A 5,995-nucleotide genomic window follows, 5' to 3' on the forward strand; every position below is an offset into this window, starting at 1 on the left:
TAATAACACACCTTTACTAGGGGGGAGGAGGAGCATTATAATAACACACCTTTACTAGGGGGGAGGAGGAGCATTATAACACACCTTTACTAGGGGGGAGGAGGAGCATTATAACACACCTTTACTAGGGGGGAGTAGGAGCATTATAATAACACACCTTTACTAGGGGGGAGGAGGAGCATTATAATAACACACCTTTACTAGGGGGGAGGAGGAGCATTATAACACACCTTTACTAGGGGGAGGAGGAGCATTATAACACACCTTTACTAGGGGGGAGGAGGAGCATTATAACACACCTTTACTAGGGGGGAGGAGGAGCATTATTATAACACACCTTTACTAGGGGGGAGGAGGAGCATTATAATAACACACCTTTACTAGGGGGGAGGAGGAGCATTATAACACACCTTTACTAGGGGGGAGGAGCATTATAATAACACACCTTTACTAGGGGGAGGAGCATTATAATAACACACCTTTACTAGGGGGGAGGAGCATTATAATAACACACCTTTACTAGGGGGGAGGAGCATTATAATAACACACCTTTACTAGGGGGGAGGAGCATTATAATAACACACCTTTACTAGGGGGGAGGAGGAGCATTATAATAACACCTTTACTAGGGGGAGGAGGAGCATTATAACACACCTTTACTAGGGGGGAGGAGGAGCATTATAATAACACACCTTTACTAGGGGGGAGGAGGAGCATTATAATAACACACCTTTACTAGGGGGGAGGAGGAGCATTATAATAACACACCTTTACTGGTGGGGAGGAGGAGCATTATAATAACACACCTTTACTAGGGGGGAGGAGGAGCATTATAACACACCTTTACTAGGGGGAGAAGGAGCATTATAATAACACCTTTACTAGGGGGAGGAGGAGCATTATAATAACACACCTTTACTAGGGGGGAGGAGGAGCATTATAATAACACACCTTTACTAGGGGGGAGGAGCATTATAATAACACACCTTTACTAGGGGGGAGGAGCATTATAATAACACACCTTTACTAGGGGGGAGGAGGAGCATTATAATAACACCTTTACTAGGGGGAGGAGGAGCATTATAACACACCTTTACTAGGGGGGAGGAGGAGCATTATAATAACACACCTTTACTAGGGGGGAGGAGGAGCATTATAATAACACACCTTTACTAGGGGGGAGGAGGAGCATTATAATAACACACCTTTACTGGTGGGGAGGAGGAGCATTATAATAACACACCTTTACTAGGGGGGAGGAGGAGCATTATAACACACCTTTACTAGGGGGGAGGAGGAACATTATAACACACCTTTACTAGGGGGAGGAGGAGCATTAAAACACACCTTTACTAGGGGGGAGGAGCATTATAATAACACCTTTACTAGGGGGAGGAGCATTATAATAACACACCTTTACTAGGGGGAATGGGGAGGGGAGACAGAAATCAGTGGAAGGATATCTGAAGTAGGATGTCAGTGGAAGGATATCTGTAGTAGGATCTCTGGAAGGATATCTGTAGTAGGATATCAGTGGAAGGATATCTGTAGTAGGATCTCTGGAAGGATATCTGTAGTAGGATCTCTGGAAGGATATCTGTAGTAGGATATCAGTGGAAGGATATCTGTAGTAGGATATCAGTGGAAGGATATCTGTAGTAGGATATCAGTGGAAGGATATCTGTAGTAGGATATCAGTGGAAGGATATCTGTAGTAGGATATCAGTGGAAGGATATCTGTAGTAGGATATCAGTGGAAGGATATCTGTAGTAGGATCTCCCACATGAGATTTGTCCATGATGTCCTCACGTGTCACTTTTCTTACATCCTTTACTAGGGGGGAGGAGGAGCATTATTATAACACACCTTTACTGGTGGGGAGGAGGAGCATTATAATAACACACCTTTACTAGGGGGGAGGAGGAGCATTATAACACACCTTTACTAGGGGGGAGGAGCATTATAATAACACACCTTTACTAGGGGGGAGGAGCATTATAATAACACACCTTTACTAGGGGGGAGGAGGAGCATTATAATAACACCTTTACTAGGGGGGAGGAGGAGCATTATAACGCACCTTTACTAGGGGGGAGGAGGAGCATTATAACACACCTTTACTAGGGGGGAGGAGCATTATAACACACCTTTACTAGGGGGGAGGAGGAGCATTATAACACACCTTTACTAGGGGGGAGGAGGAGCATTATAACACACCTTTACTAGGGGGGAGGAGCATTATAATAACACACCTTTACTAGGGGGGAGGAGGAGCATTATAATAACACACCTTTACTAGGGGGGAGGAGGAGCATTATAATAACACCTTTACTAGGGGGGAGGAGGAGCATTATAACACACCTTTACTAGGGGGGAGGAGGAGCATTATAATAACACACCTTTACTAGGGGGGAGGAGCATTATAATAACACACCTTTACTAGGGGGGAGGAGGAGCATTATAATAACACACCTTTACTAGGGGGGAGGAGCATTATAATAACACACCTTTACTAGGGGGGAGGAGGAGCATTATAATAACACACCTTTACTAGGGGGGAGGAGGAGCATTATAATAACACCTTTACTAGGGGGGAGGAGGAGCATTATAACACACCTTTACTAGGGGGGAGGAGGAGCATTATAATAACACACCTTTACTAGGGGGGAGGAGCATTATAATAACACACCTTTACTAGGGGGGAGGAGGAGCATTATAACGCACCTTTACTAGGGGGGAGGAGGAGCATTATAACACACCTTTACTAGGGGGGAGGAGCATTATAACACACCTTTACTAGGGGGGAGGAGGAGCATTATAACACACCTTTACTAGGGGGGAGGAGGAGCATTATAACACACCTTTACTAGGGGGGAGGAGCATTATAACACACCTTTACTAGGGGGGAGGAGGAGCATTATAACACACCTTTACTAGGGGGAGGAGGAGCATTATAATAACACACCTTTACTAGGGGGGAGGAGGAGCATTATAACACACCTTTACTAGGGGGGAGGAGGAGCATTATAATAACACACCTTTACTGGTGGGGAGGAGGAGCATTATAATAACACCTTTACTAGGGGGAGGAGCATTATAATAACACACCTTTACTAGGGGGGAGGAGGAGCATTATAACACACCTTTACTAGGGGGGAGGAGGAGCATTATAATAACACACCTTTACTAGGGGGAGGAGCATTATAATAACACACCTTTACTAGGGGGGAGGAGCATTATAATAACACACCTTTACTAGGGGGGAGGAGGAGCATTATAACACACCTTTACTAGGGGGGAGGAGGAGCATTATAATAACACACCTTTACTAGGGGGGAGGAGGAGCATTATAATAACACACCTTTACTAGGGGGGAGGAGCATTATAATAACACACCTTTACTAGGGGGGAGAAGGAGCATTATAACACACCTTTACTAGGGGGGAGGAGGAGCATTATAACACACCTTTACTAGGGGGAGGAGGAGCATTAAAACACACCTTTACTAGGGGGGAGGAGCATTATAATAACACCTTTACTAGGGGGAGGAGCATTATAATAACACACCTTTACTAGGGGGAATGGGGAGGGGAGACAGAAATCAGTGGAAGGATATCTGAAGTAGGATGTCAGTGGAAGGATATCTGTAGTAGGATCTCTGGAAGGATATCTGTAGTAGGATATCAGTGGAAGGATATCTGTTGTAGGATATCAGTGGAAGGATATCTGTAGTAGGATATCAGTGGAAGGATATCTGTAGTAGGATATCAGTGGAAGGATATCTGTAGTAGGATATCAGTGGAAGGATATCTGTAGGAGGATATCAGTGGAAGGATATCTGTAGTAGGATATCAGTGGAAGGATATCTGTAGTAGGATCTCTGGAAGGATATCTGTAGTAGGATATCAGTGGAAGGATATCTGTTGTAGGATATCAGTGGAAGGATATCTGTAGTAGGATCTCTGGAAGGATATCTGTAGTAGGATATCAGTGGAAGGATATCTGTAGTAGGATATCAGTGGAAGGATATATGTAGTAGGATATCAGTGGAAGGATATCTGTAGTAGGATATCAGTGGAAGGATATCTGTAGTAGGATCTCCCACATGAGATTTTTCCATGATGTCCTCACGTGTCACTTTTCTTACATCACAATGTCTTTAAACCAGAACCAGTGGTTGACTAACTACGACACCATAGTCCCTAAACGATGTCCTAGATAGAGTTAGGTTCTGAACAAACAGAGTAGAAACTCAAATGGACGACGAGGAAAAGTTCAAAGCAAGTTTATTCACCCACTGGGTCATAGAGCTGCAAAGATATGATTACACAAGCACATATATTTATAACCTCCTGCTAGGCTGAGTCAACTCCTCACACATCAAGACAACCAGTACATCTCTGTTGCTAAGCAGGAACTGAATTGGTTCCTCTCACTGGTGTCGTCTGATGCTAGAACCTTGGTGGGCGTGGAAGTGTTTGTGTATGAGAGGACTGTAGTAGGAGGGTCGTTGGGGTGGGCCCCTCTGTGTGAGATAGGACTGTTGTAGGAGGGTCGTTGTGGTGGGCCCCTCTGTGTGAGAGAGGACTGTAGAAGGAGGGTCGTTGTGTTGGGCCCCTCTATGTGAGAGAGGACTGTAGTAGGAGGGTCGTTGTGGTGGGCCCCTCTGGGGATCTATAATAAACCCCAAGAAGAGTAGCTGCTGCCTTGGCAGGAACTATTGGGGATCCATAATAAACCCCAGGAAGAGTAGCTGCTGCCTTGGTAGGAACTAATGGGGATCCATAATAAACCCCAGGAAGAGTAGCTGCTGCCTTGGCAGGAACTAATGGGGATCCATAATAAACCCCAGGAAGAGTAGCTGCTGCCTTGGCAGGAACTAATGGGGATCCATAATAAACCACAAGAAGAGTAGCTGCTGCCTTGGCAGGAACTAATGGGGATCCATAATAAACCCCAGGAAGAGTAGCTGCTGCCTTGGCAGGAACTAATGGGGATCCATAATAAACCCCAGGAAGAGTAGCTGCTGCCTTGGCAGGAACTAATGGGGATCCATAATAAACCCCAGGAAGAGTAGCTGCTGCCTTGGCAGGAACTAATGGGGATCCATAATAAACCCCAGGAAGAGTAGCTGCTGCCTTGGCAGCAACTAATGGGGATCCATAATAAACCCCAGGAAGAGTAGCTGCTGCCTTGGCAGGAACTAATGGGGATCCATAATAAACCCCAAGAAGAGTAGCTGCTGCCTTGTCAGGAACTAATGGGGATCCATAATAAACCCCAGGAAGAGTAGCTGCTGCCTTGGCAGGAACTCTTGGGGATCCATAATAAACCCCAGGAAGAGTAGCTGCTGCCTTGGCAGGAACTAATGGGGATTCATAATAAACCCCAGGAAGAGTAGCTGCTGCCTTGGCAGGAACTAATGGGGATCCATAATAAACCCCAGGAAGAGTAGCTGCTGCCTTGGCAGGAACTAATGGGGATCCATAATAAACCCCAGGAAGAGTAGCTGCTGCCTTGGCAGGAACTAATGGGGATCAATAATGACTAATTATGTATACATTTCAATCAGGACTGACTAATCAGAATACTATTATGTTACTGTAAAGATGTATGAATTTTCTTTTAATCCTAGTACTGAATATAATGTGTGTAAATATAATCAAGAATTAGAACAATGACTGTCTGTTCCTTGGTAGAAATGAATGAACTTATCGTCAGACTGGCTATAGAATGCTTATCTACACAGGAAGGCCTTGGCCCGGTCATAAATTATCTATACTGTTGGGGGTCGATGTAGGAAGGCTTGAGAACTATACTGCCATTGTACCGGAGTGGGGGAGGGACGGGACAGTTTGAAACCTAATGACGTCATTTTCAGTTTATAACCTGTTGTAAATTGTATCACGTTCAGTACTCTCGAGAATACACGCTGCTGATTGATTTTGAGACTGGTCTCTGTCCATTTTATGCAAATAAGTGTCTTACAAATTC

The sequence above is a fragment of the Oncorhynchus mykiss genome, chromosome 30 (genome assembly GCF_013265735.2).
Source record: "Oncorhynchus mykiss isolate Arlee chromosome 30, USDA_OmykA_1.1, whole genome shotgun sequence".
Classification (NCBI taxonomy): domain Eukaryota; kingdom Metazoa; phylum Chordata; class Actinopteri; order Salmoniformes; family Salmonidae; genus Oncorhynchus; species Oncorhynchus mykiss.